General features: G+C 44.8%; 1 protein-coding gene across 1 annotated transcript in view; it reads left to right on the forward strand.

Annotated features, from left to right (window-relative positions):
- The window catches only part of BLVRA (biliverdin reductase A), a 41,863-nt gene that overhangs the window by 472 nt on the left and 27,488 nt on the right, over positions 1–13,903 (forward strand). The gene's annotated exons all lie outside the window — the stretch shown is intronic.

The following is a 13,903-nucleotide window of genomic DNA, read 5'->3' on the forward strand; positions in this document are numbered from 1 at the left end:
CGGGCCGAGGTAAGGTTGCTCGGGGCCGGGCGGGCGGAGTTGAGTCCCCGCGGCTGGGGACCCGGGGGCTGGGGCTTGGGTTTCGCTGGGCAGGAAAGGACCTGGGCTCACTCCCAGCGGGCGGGACGCCAGCCTGCCGGGTGCGCGGAAGGAGCTGCCCGCAGAGCCGGGAGCCGATTCTTCCCCCGTTTGGCCCCAGCCAGGCCACATCTACGCCCAGCTTTGCCCTCCCCGCCGCCCCAGCTACACAAGGGGTGTGGATGGGTTGGAGCGAGTCCGGCAGCTGGCAACGCACATGGTCTGAGGGCTGGGGTGGTCTAAGGACACGGGCAGACAAGGCGCTTTGGGTAAATCCCAGCGGCGAGGCATAGGGGGTGCATGCCTGTGCACCCCCTGGAAGCACCAGCCGCTGGCTTGGTGAGCGACCACTGGGGGACTCCCCCTGCCAGTGATCAGCTGCTGGGGGACCCCCCTACCCCACTGGCGATCAGCTGTTGGTCAGCGATCTGGTGCCCACCCAGACTCAGGAAGCACCAGTCACCCATGGTCAATTCAGTACCTTTGGGTATCTCCGCCACTGGCAGGGGGTCAGATTCGATGATCCTCTGAGGTCCCTTCCGACCCTAGCATCTATGTATCTATAAAAGAAACCGTTTTATTAGACCCACTCAAATTTGAGTGGGGTCTAATACAAGGGATCGGGCTTACCCAAAGAACCTTGTTTGAGGGTCGAGGCATGTGACTGCTGGGGGAGCTGGGCTTATTTAGTCTGGAGAGGAGGCGGCAGAGGGGGGATTTCATAGCAGGTGGCTGCAAAGAGGACAGAGCTGGACTGTTCTTGGTGCTGGCAGGTTGGCAGAAGAAGCAGCAACTGTCTCAAGTTGCGGCAAGGAAAGTTTAGGTTGGATTTTGGAAAAAACTCTCTCAGGAGCAGGGTAGTAAAGCAGTGGAACAGGTTATCTGGCATCAACGACTGGTGCCTCCCAAGACTGGGCGGGGGAGGGACACCATTTGTAGGTGACAGCACTGACAGCAAGCAGGAACCACCCGCAGACACCAGCAGCAGTGGGGATGGCAAGCAGGAGCCGCCTGCAGATGCCAGTGGCGGCATCGACCGAGAGGGTGGGGAGCAAGGGGCGACCACCCACAGAAGCTGGCAGCAGCTTCTGTGGCAGGCCGTCTCAGGCGGAGGGGGCACATGCCCCCCTATGCGTCACCTGTGTTACCCAGAGAGGTGGTGCAAGCTCCATCCTTGGAGGTTTTCATGAGCTGAGGAGACAGAATCTTGTCTGGGATGATCTAGTTGGGGATGGTCCTGCTTTGAGCAGGGGGTTGGGCAAAATGGCATTTTGAGGTAACTTCCAACCCAAATTTTCTATGATTTTATGACAAGGGTGATGGAGGATGCTGCAGTAAGCTAAAGCTTGGGGGAGTCCATTTACCTTCCCCCCTCACATCCCCAGCACCCAAAGGTAGCCAGGGCAGTGGCAGAGGATTAACAGTGAACCCCCCCCCACCAGACCTCAGTTTACCCCCTGAGGAAAATGAGGCTATGTCCATGCTCCTGAGGAGTCTTGCAAATGTCACTTCCTCTCAGCAAGGGGCTGGAGCAAAGTGTCTTTTTCTAGCAGTGTGCAGTATGATCTTTGGATTTCATGCCTAAGCAGTCCTCTTCGACAGGGTGTCTTGATTTCACTGCTTTGCCCGCGTGGTAGGGCTTTGCTGAGCTGTAAAGCAAGGCTCACCATTTGCCCATGAATGGAACCCTTCTTGTTTGAGCTCTGCTGATGGGCTCTGTGTTTTGTTTCTCATTGTTTAACCTGTGGGTTAAACCTATACATATCTGGTGTGCATCAACTAAGGATGGCCATTTGTTGGTCAGCATGTCACAAAGAGCAGCTCTTTTCGTTACACAACAGCGGTGAAAAAGTGGAAGTCAGCTATCAGATACATTTTCAGCATCTCTTAAAATCATCGATTTACCTCCTTTCATACCAGGTTAATATCTTGATCCCAGAAAGTTAAGGGGAGACAGAAGTGTGCTGTTCAACAGAAGCTGGCACAGGACAGCCAAGTACAATGTCCAAAGCCATTTGTGTAGAATGTAGGCACCTCTCTGTGACTTGCTTGAATATTTTGGAAGAAAACCAATTTGTTTCATTGTGAAGCCCACTTTAAATTGTAACACTTACAAAGTGAAGAGCAATAGATGGAAAAAGCTTCATTAAGGAAATGTTAAAATGACAGGACCCTGCACATGGTAATCGCATTGGTACAGTGGTGCAAGGTTGTAAGATATTCCTAGACACTGGTTTAACATTTGGTGTCCAATTGCTGAGGTGGGGACTATTCAATAGCATTAGTAAGTCTTTGCAAGTATGTAAGATGGGGGGGAGTTCAGTTGCTTCTGGCAGGTCATCTCAGCCAGCTCTCTTTATGTGGGTGATAGCCAGTAATGTGCTTGATGTACAGCACATAATATTGTACTTTTCTGCAATACAATTGTAGCCAGATATATAACACCAAACAAATCAGAGGTTTCAAGATTGTTATAAAATACGAGGGTTGGTTACTGTGACATCAGTTTCAGAACATACATTGAAAAGCTTTAGCAACAGCTGTAAGAACTTTTTTTGATCTGATCAAAAAAAAAACAACCCCTCCAAGTAGTTTTTCTCCCAGTCTTGTTCTTGGGAAATGATCCAATTATTTTAAGCAAGAATCTTCCTCTCAGATAAACACTTAGTCTAAGACAGACATGCTGCATGGACATTTCAGCCTTGATAGTTAAAATCTGACAAAGTTTTATAAGTAACTAAGAACAAGATTGTTATACTAGGGAATGTCTAACAAGCTTAACTATTTTTGTTTATTTAACCCTTGCAATTGCTCTTACTTCTGGATAGGTTGACTTCTTTTCCATTTGAGAGCAAATCTGTTTGTGAATTTGCGCTGTTTACTGCCATATACAATTGTCTTTTAAATCAAATAAATCTCTCCCTCCTATCCCGTTTTCCCCCCTCTCCCAAAGACTGGTCCTAGTCACTTTTTTAGGAGATTAATTCAGAAACAGTTTGGGATCATGAGAGTTTTCAGTTGTTCTTGATGCTTGCTCTTACTAGGACAGGGTATGTGACATAGAATCGGAGAGGGGAATCGCTCTCTTCTAACCTTTCTGTTTTCTTACTTGTGGTACAGTGATTTTTTAAAAGCATTAATAACTGGACAAGCTTATATCCCAATGACCACAGAAGAATGGACCCTTGTTTGTAAATACCAATAGGCTTGACTTTCAAAAGATGCAGAGCAGCTGCAGCATCTGTTAAGATCAACATGCAATTCTGAAATTCATGCCGGTTACATCAAATGTTCTCTAATAGGTTAGGATCAGACCTTAATCAGGTCACCCTTTATAATGCTTACTTTTCCCAATGGCAAATGAGTCATCTTTGTTGAAATATTTATGAATAAAATGGGAAAACAAACTGAGCTTTCAAATAAAACCGAAATATCTCATCTTTTGATCTTGAGCAGCAGAGTGTAGACAAGATACAAAGAGGAAGAGAATGTAAAGAGGTGTAGACGACATGCACCCTGGTGTGAACCTGTTAGATTGGTTTCTATTTGGATTTCTTTGTTTTATATGCGTTTTTCATCTTGACCTTTTAAGAACATAAGTGAGAGGTGTAAAAGTGGACCTTTTTATGATATTCCGTTATTTTTTGTGGCAGTTGATGGGAGCCCGTTTATCTTGTAAGTAACTGCCCCGCCAGGGGTGTGGTCTGTTCAAGGGCTATCTGTGTTTGCCTCCTGGATGTAGACTGTGGTGATAGTGGGAGCTCAGATAACTTGTGGATGAAACGAAGAAAAGAACCAAAATGTCACTGAAAAGGGGCTTAGTTGTCTTCAGCAAACACTGTTTATAGCAGGAAGGTGACTGTCCTTGACAGCTGATTGGCACAGTACCCTTATAATTACTTAGCTTCTTGACTCTGTCCCCTTGTAAAACCACATTTGGCAAGAGATAGATACCCTTTCAACTCCAGTTTTCAAGACACCAGACACCTTTGGTCTAAGTTTTCATGTGGTGCACAGGGTAGTGAGGCATTGGGAACCCTTAGATAATGAAGTGCTGTGCAAGAAGATTAAGCATAATACATAGAAATAGGTGTTTACAACTTATTTAGCTGTAAGAATACGGAGGACATTTTTTTAATATTGCAGCTGCCTTTAGGCATTTCTAATGTGCTCATTACTATTGAAGCTAGACACTAAATGCCAAATTAAGAACTGCAGTATATTTGTTCGTGAAAAACCCTGTTTCCTCTCACATTTTGGCTTGGTAAATGGTATTCTTTTTTTCCCACTGAAACACTGCTATGTTTTCTTCTTCTGGGCTCTGCTTTTTTCTCTTCATGTGGATGAAAGGCAGGGGGGAAAGGCTCAGGGAAAATATGGGGTCATTAAAGAAGGAAATGGCAGCAGCAGCAGTTGAGTAGAAAACAGGGCAGGGTCTAAAGTTCTCTGGATAAAATCAGCCTGCTTGATCCTGCAGCCTAATACATTGCTCTAGACCAGTGGTTTTCAATCTATGGTCAGTGGACCCCTAAGGGGTCCACAGACTATGTCTAAGGGGTCCGCAAAAGATGACTATGATAAGTCAAAAGTATGTGAACACCCACACTTACCATTCAAAGGGGTTCACACCTCTGGTCAAAATTTTTAGGGGGCTGCAAATGAAAAAAGATTGAAAACCATTGTTCTAGACTCCTGGCACACACTGAAAACAATAGGATTCTCTTTAGGGCAGGGGTTGGCAACATTTGTCGGCAGAGTACCAAAAACTCCTGCAACTTTAACTTGTAAGATTGTTGCAGATGCCAGGGGAGTTGCCAGGGACAGATCCTTGTTATGGCAGCTCAGCCCCAGCCCCTTCTCCTTCCCCACATCTACCGTGAGGCACTCATGCCAAGCAAAATGCCTTCAATGTTGTGTGCCACACTCTGGAACCCGTGCCAGCGGTTACCTACCCCTGCTTTGGTAGTGGTGGCAATGGCTTGTTTTATGCAACTGAGGCCTGAAGATGGTTGTTATTCTGGTATTTATGTAATTTTGTGCTGGTTTCACTGCTAAGTAGCATGCCGGGACAAGGCTCTTATTTTGGCATTTCTGGTGAATGTAGTGACTAGAACAGCCTTCTTGTGCTTTTCTTCAAGGTAATTTGTTAATTTTTCTCGGGAGCATTTGCTTAATTAAAGGTGTGAACAGTTTGTCTTTGTATAACAGCAGAATTTACTTCTGTGCCCTGCCTCTTACAGGCAAATGTAAATATGTTGCAGACTGGAAATTTCATATGACTGAAATCAGGAGTTCACAGAAATTAGAGATGGAAAAGGCTCATTATAATTAGCTCATTTACTCTGCCCCCTTGTAAAACAGAAATTAATTACTTTGACATTGCCAAAGGCCTGGGAGACACTTGCAGCTTAGCATTAAGGCAGTCCCTGCCACAGTGGAATCATAACCTGTGTAGAGGGGTGATATATAGACCAAATACAGTCTAGGAGTAGAATGGAAGCCAGGAGTCTTCAGTTCTGTTCTGGGGGCCCCAGGGAATCAAGGTTTGGGACTACTTAGTCTGGAAAATGTATGTTGTGTTTTAGTATATATGATTGTTTTGTACACCATGCCTTGATGTGACAATAATTTTATTGTGTGCGGTCTCATTTCTAACCTGACATGCAAATAACACTCATGTGAACACTCATTTGAGCAGACTGTCTATGACCCCGGGGGAGGTCTGTTGTTGTGGAGTTGGGATATGCTTGTAACTGTTCTGTGCTGGAGAGGTGATATGGCCTTGTGTTGGGCAAGCAAGCACAGCAACTGCCTTTACCTTTGCAATCTGGAGCACACCTGCTGGAACGGCACCTGTCAAACCTGCTATGAGACAGAGTGCCTTAATGCTGCCTTGAGCATAGCTCTGTATGTTACAGGCCTAATTTGACCCATGATGCTTAATGTCAAAAACAGAATGTTACATTTTTAAAGCATGAAAGGTGTGGTCTTGCGAGTGATCACCTCCTGAGAGCTGTGGGGTCACTTCAAGTCCCAGGCAAGTCTGAGGGACCACTTACTTACCAGCTTGCAGGAATGGGCCCTAAATTGCTTTTGCACAGCCCTGGAACCACAAATAAACCAGGCTGCAAAATTGCTTAGCCCAGTGTCAGCAACATTTTTGAGCAGTGCCTAAAACACCAGCGACCTCGACTTGTAAGACATTGGTATGCCAGGGGCGGGCAGCAGGGGGGGCTGCAAAGGGCCCAATCTTTGTTGTGGCAGCACACCCCTGGTCCTTTCCCCAAAGCATGAGTGCCAAGCAAAATACTTTTATATGCTACACTCTGGTACCTCTGCTGGGGGTTGCCTACCCCTGGCTTAGCCTCTTTCATTTAGCTCTCAGATAGCCTCTGTCACCAAAGATGTAATTTTTTAAAAATCAGATGATCAGCATGTGGTTTACAAAATATGTATACAGTATATTGTCTTCTACTTTTTACTGGTTTATCTTTAGTGGGGTAGACAGACATAACACTTAGGACATTCTAAATACGCTTTAACCCCAAGGATGGGTCCCCACTTGCAGGGGTGTGTGGTTTGCAGCATCACAAATCGCATGTGGGGAATGTGAAAATGTGTGCCATGCTGCAAATTTAGTTCCAGAAAATATGGGTAGCACAAAAAAAAAAGCATCAGAACAAAAAGTGGCACATCACATGCAAAACAAGCGTGCACCAGCACAAACACAGACTGGGCTATCCAGAGCAATGGTCTGGCTGCTGGCCAGGCCTCTGTGCTGCCCCTGCTGCTCCAGCACTCCACCAGGTAAAACAGGTAAAACTACTGGGACTAGCACAGGTGCTGGCCCCAGCCTCCTCTACCCCTAACTGGGATAGTTTGCTGCACACCGAAGCACACATGCAGGGGGGTGTGATGGGACACAAAGCAGTGGCACAAATTTGTGTCGCTGCTATTTGTGCCTCTACAAGCACACACCCCTGCATGTGGGGACTGTATGTACAGGCCACTTTAGACCAGTGTAAACCTTCTCAAAAGCTCACTAGGAATATTGGGTACGACTTTGAGCCAGTCTTCCTTGACCTGGTTCAGTGTTGTGTGTGGACACGGAACATTACATGCCTAGTGTCTGCTCAGTACTCTGTGTATCCCAACCCATGTAGGGCAATGGGGCTGCTCTGGGATGCAGCCAGGGCTATAGTGCCCAAAGATCTGTTGCCTACTGAGAGCACTGTGCAGCAGTAGGGGAGCAGAAGGCCTTTATATCAATTTTACTTCCCAGCTAGGGACCCTGGGTGGGGACCCCAGGCTTATTTGCAGGGAAGGGTGGCCAGATTAAGGGTGGCCTTTGTGGTGGGGGGAGAAGGAAACAGAGCCATTAATGGGTAGTTCATAGGTGACAGTGAGCATGTCTACACAAGACACTTAATGCACAGAAGACTAATTCTACTGTTCATTAGTGTCACTGGCAAAAACGGTGCTAATGCACAGTAGATTTAGTCTAATGTGCATTAATATCACCAAAAAAAGTTCATCTGCAGTAATGCGCAAAAGCACCAATCATGGCACATTAAGTTAGTACCTGTCCTTATAGGTACTAAACTTTAATATACTGTAATTACAGTGCATTAATGAACCCATTGAGGCTAAAGTTGGTTCCTTCTTTTAGGAACCAGGCAGAGAATAAGGAACTTTTTCAAAGCTAATATTTACACTGCAGCTTCATTAGTTGACAGCCATTCTGTTCTATTCTCAATATGATTTAGCTCATTAACTGTTCATTGTTCCTCTCTCTCTGTGCAGACAAGATTCTTTGGGTAAATCTGATTTCTTTTATTAGACTGACACAAATAGTTGGAAAAATTATTCTTAGCAAGCTTTTGGGCACAAACACCCTGTGCCAGGCTGAGGAGCCGTCTGCAGATGGTCTGTGCTCTTCCTAGATGGAGTGGTAAAGCAGCCAGAGGCCAGTATGTATGCAAGAAAGCCAGTCTCTTTCTTTGTACTGCACCCCTGCAGCCAGCCCTGTCCTGAAGGTCCCACCCCACACACCGGGGCTGAAGAGCCAGGGAATTCTTGGGGGGCCCCAAACTCCCAGCCCCCTGCAAACCTGAGGATGGGGATAACAGACCAGAGATGTGTGTTTTGTGGAAAATTTTCCAATGTCTTAAATAGAGTGTGATCTGATTTAGTATTTTTATCTGACTTATATTTAGTAAACAAAACTAAAAAAGTGCCCCCATGTATATTTTATGTCCCAATAGCCACAAGTATTTGAACTGACATATTTGATTAGGAAAAAAATTAAATACAGTACATTTAATGTGGTTTAAAAGTTATATTCAAACAAATTCAAAGCTTTATGTGGAAAGCAACTATTTTTATTGGAATACTTATTAAAATGTAAAGACAATACACAATAGCATGTACTTCCTTTATATTGTTTGTTTACATTTAAGAAAAAAAATGAAGGCACTGAAAACTGTTGACACACTAATTTTAGCATACCCAAAGAACTGTGCATTATATGCCATGCTTTGGTTTTGATTTGACCCACACAGCCAATTAGGTGAATTCATAACTTGATTTTTGGTTTGGATTCTTATGCGAGTGTATTTACCCTCCTGTTTACAAGTCAATAAAACATGTATGTACTCTCTCACACACTTCCTAAGGATAATCACCTGAAAAGCATTAATTACAACCTCAAAACTGTCAAGCTTGTTTAATATTGTATTGGCATCCATTCATCATTACTATAATGAATTTTATGAAACAGTGAATTTTTAGAAATGGAAAATTTCCCATGGAAAAATAAAGCACTGCAAAATTTTCCACCCCACATCTCTGTAACAGACCCCCCCTCAGTGCCTGGCAAACTCTTCCATTCCAATCCTCTGCTCTAGTCCGGGTCTTCTTCTCCCTCTGTCTGACATGTCTTGAAGGACTTGATCAAAATTCTTTTTTTTTTTTAATTTTGAAATGTTTTAAATGTTCTAATCTAAAGATTAGAAAAGCATGTGGGCCTCAATCTCCAATGCTCTGTATTTTGTGCTGTTATACTGTGCATTTTGTGCATTTTAGTATACTGCTGTTTACAGTAGTGAAATTGTAGCATTTGGAATCATGGGGCTTTTATACACATACAGGTTTCCCTCGCTTTACACGGTACATACGTTCCCAGAGAATGGTGCATAAATCAAGTTCGCATAAAACAAACCCACTTTCCAGTGTAACAAATAGGGATAGGTTCCTATGGCGGTGAGGGAGGGAGTGAGGCTGGGACTAGGGAAGGATCGGGGGGAGGGGTGCTGCTCCTGAGACTGCACAAGGCAGCAAAGCAGAGGGAACAGAGCAGCACACCCCCCAGCCCTGGGAGTGGCCGATACCAGTGGCCTGCAGCCATTGGGCTGCATCATGCTCCACTGTCCCCACCCACCTCTGCTCCTGGGCTGCACCAGGCCCGGGTGCAGGCAGCTGGTGTCAGCTGCTTCTGGGGCTGCTGCAGTTGGGGCTGGCGTGAATGCTGTGCCCCGCGCCGCCTGGGGCTCTGCTTGTCCGCGCTCACCCCAGCCCATGCTATAGCAGCCCTGGGAGCAGCCAACACCAGCTGCCTGCACCACAGCATGATGCAGCCCAGGACCTAGGATGAGCCCAGGCGCAGGGGGATAGGCAGAGGATGGTGCAGCTCAGTGGCTGCAGGCAGCTGGTGCTGGCCATTCCCAGGGCCGCTGCAGCCAGGGCTGGGGTGAGTGGGGCCACGGCTCTTTCACCTCCCCCCACAGACTTACCTGCTGGGGTCGGGGGGCATCTATGTTCATCGCATAAGAGCAAATTTACCTCACATGTAACAAATTATGGGTCTAAATATGCTCATTGCATAAGAGCGAATTCGCATATAAAGAACCTGCATAAATTGAGGGAAGCCTGTACATCTGTCTGCTCTGATGTGCTGGAGATCTGGTGCATCAGAGCAGACTTCATTAATAGAGTCTGCTCCGCACGTGAGCTGAGGCACCCAGTGTTGCGTCATATACATTTGTATAAATGGAGAAATGCATGTCAGCTCTGAGAAAATGGTGATGGTGTGCTTTTGAACTAAAACTCCTTCAATGTATTTTAGTTCAAAAGCGTGCTACCGCCATTTTCTCAGGACTGACATGCATTTTGCTGTTTATACAAATGCATGCACTGCAGCACCAGGCGCTTTTAAAAGCGCCTGGTGCTGCAGTGTAAAATTGTGTACACGTGCACATGGTGCTATATACTGCAGTAAGTGACTTAATAGGACCAGTCCCCTTCTCATATGCTCTGAGCATCTTATGACTCAATTTTAAAAGTGCATTAATTAACAAGCTTTACAACCAGTCCCTAGAGGGCCTTGCCTTATTTACTCCAGCATTTCTGTTATGCGGATTAAGTTGCCTAGGGCCATTTGCCAGATAAGTGGTGGAGTTGCAAACAAACATCACTTGGATCTCCAGTTTCCCCATCTGGAACCTGGCTAGGTTGAAAAACTGGATAGAAAACTGGTGGGAGGGATTGTCAGGCTAAAGGGTAGTAATCAATGGTTCAATGTCTAGCTGGCAACTGGTATCAAGTAGAGTGTCTTGGGGTTGGTCCTGGGGCTGGTTTTGTTCAATATCTTCATCAGGGACCTGGGATGGAGGGCACCCTCAGCAGGTTTGTAGATGACGCCAAGCTGGGGGGAGTAGTAGATACATTAGAAGGTGGGGCTAGGATTCAGAGAGACCTAGACAATTGGAAGATTGGACCAAAAGAAATCTCATGAGCCATGTCCACATGAGTGTGGAAGTTTGTTTCCCCAAGGACAAGAAGCGGTGGCATACCTTGTGCTGGTGTTACTTGTGCCAATAGCACAATAACTCCTCTGGCCCCATGGGCAGGATCAATCCATGTGCTGGATGAATGGATTGGGTCACCACCCCTACAGCCACAGGAAGGTTTCTCCCCTTCTGCCATCAAGGCAATGGGCCCCATGACTTGGCTTTGGATATGGACTATGTTTGACACTTTTGTGTTGGGGCATTCACCCAGGAAGCAGGAGACCCAGGTTCTAGTCCCTTTCTCACCCAGAGGGGATTTAAAATCACACCTGTATTTCTCTGACTAACCAGCACAGTGCTCGAACTACCACACTACACGTTAAGCATTATATAGTGTACTCTGCAGCATTCCTTTTGAGGCTAAGCCACAGCACTTTGCATTTAATAGTCATTGGATAAAATGAATGGAAAGCAGGAAAGAATTTTTTCCCTATTGGGAACAAAGGTGTAGGCTAGAACCTAGTGCTTGTTCCTTTCCAGAGCAGCAGCCGTATCTCAGTGGGTCACATAGACCCTAGCTTGTTCTTTTCCATCAGATTCTACATAGACTTTCTCTTGGCTGCCCACAAGGCCAGCTTCAAAAGGAGTGCTGAAAAGGAGCCTGGATAATGCCATATCTGTGGTGTGGTTGTTTGCGCACTCTCTTAGGAAGTCGAAGAGGGTTCAAGCCTCTTTTGAGTAAGGTAAGTGCTCCACCCACCCCAGCTACAATTTTGTCACTTGGGGACATACACTGGCTCTGCAAATGTAAACTAGATGGACAAAGTGAAATGGGAATTTGCCATATATATGTGCAAAATCCACATTCTGATTTTGTGCAGCTTGGCTCGAGTAAAGTGACCTCGTCATTCAGGAGACGCAAACCTAGCAAGTTTAAAATTGAAAATTGCGTTCATTTTTAAATGGGTCTCTCTGTAAGCAAGTGGTAGGCACACATTTTAAAATTGAAGAAACAGAATATGGTAGAAGGATAAAAGATAAAAAAAGAAACTGCCAAGTTGGGTAGGTCAAACTTTCTAGAAGAGACCATTTTAATAGCAATTTTAGATTTTAAATAAACTTACCAGGAAGTGGATACATACAAGGAGACTGTTTCCTCCCTCCTCCACTTGAATTCAGGTAGTATTATGAGGTTATGCCATAATTCCGATACAGTCTCTGAATAGTTTGCATTCTGAATAAAACAAAATATGAATGGGAGCAAAGAAAGGATTGGGGCGTTATTACTTACCCCCTCTTAGTCTCTTCTCATTCTAGACGTGGTCCCTGCATGTTGAAAGTTGGATGGGGCTGGGATGGTGCAGGCAATAAGGCACATGGTTGCTAGCCCAGAAGCTGCAATTTCAAGGCCACAGCAGGCCTGTCATATTCCAACAATTCTGTGAATTCTGATAAATATCTTGTCACAAGGACACAAAAAAGGAAGGGGTTGAGTTTGCGACCAAGTGGTTTGGTTGCTTCCCATGTTGACCTCTCCTATCATAGAGGCCTTCTTTCTACAGGACAATCAGGAGCATTATGCAGTATAACCTCATAAATCTAGCATGCTTGGGACCGAGCACCTGCCAGAAATTTGAAAATTCTGTTTTTTTAAACCCACAGTGCAGTGTCGTGGATGGCGGGAGCAGCTGCCACGTGCAAGCTTTTCCCTCTGTGTCTGGGGGAGCGGAGGGGGAAGCTTAAAAAGTGCTGGATTTTTGAGAATTCCAGAGTTTGGATATGCAGATTTATGAGGTTATAGTGTATTAACTCATCAGCCACCCTTCCCTGATTCCTTGTCTTTTAAGGATTATTCCTAAATGAATTAGGGGGAAAAGGGCTCATCAATAGTTTATGACATGTCCTAAATGTGAATGGAAAGTCAGCTTCACAGCACCCATTATCTGCAGAAGTATACCCATGTCTGGAAAAACTGGAGCCATGTCTTCTAATAGCTAAGGCAAGGTTCTGTAGATCACCAGTATAAGTGCACACACATGCAGCGCTTGTAATTACAGTACACATTACTGTGACTTATTTGTATTTTCCATTACAAATGATTCTAACAGTAATAAAAAGAACAATTAACTTGTGAAACTGGTTTTGTAGAGGCCAGAATCAGAGCTGGCTTTATGCCTGGTGGGATATACACGAATCAAATAATCCAATGGACTTTATTTTTTATAAAGTGCATTTCCTAGACAGTTTTTCAGAGTTTTGTAGAGTGAGTCCAACATAAGCTAATGAGAAAAAGGAGGTTTAAATTGAGATTAAAAAATGCTTTAGGGGGCAGGTTAGAGCAACCAATTAGCAGGGATTAAATTCTTGTTATTCTTTATATTCGTTGCTACTTAGCTAAACGAGAAAAGGATCACAGCCCAAAATAAATCTTTTTCTTTTTTCCCCCCAATTTATTGTTCTTATTCATTCTCTTGCAGAGATATTGTTTTAAAATGGAAAAGACACTTTTTAAAAAGGTAAAATAGATCATTTTCACAGTTAGTTGGGTAAGAATGAAATGGATGTGCTGGATATTGAAATCTCAGGAGCAAATGTTTGCTTTTCATAACTCTTCAATGTATCTTCTATACCTTTGATGTGGATTATTCCTGCAAGGCACTTTCCAGCAGGCCCCAACAGCTTTCTCTCTGCAGCACTATATTGAATGCTCTGATATCGCCGTTGTGCAAGGGTACAACTCCACCTTTTGAGTATCATGTTCTTTGTCAGGTTTGGCTATGGGCAAGTTGAGTAATCCTGACATCCATAAAGTATGATTACTAATCTGTCAACATAAATTTTGGCACTGGAGAGGGGAAGACCAGTTTGGGGGCAGAGGAGATGAGAAGAGCAGTTTTGAGACACCAGATATGCTTTTTTGAGTCCCAGGTGAGTCTGGCCTTAGCTATGTTAGGTGATTATGGCATCTAGTCTAGCTGGAATTGATTGGCAATCAGCTCAGAGTGAATTCCCAGTTCTGCAACTACAAAGACAGTCTC

This window comes from Crocodylus porosus, unplaced genomic scaffold (genome assembly GCF_001723895.1).
Source record: "Crocodylus porosus isolate Cpor-Errol unplaced genomic scaffold, CroPor_comp1, whole genome shotgun sequence".
NCBI classification, from domain to species: domain Eukaryota; kingdom Metazoa; phylum Chordata; order Crocodylia; family Crocodylidae; genus Crocodylus; species Crocodylus porosus.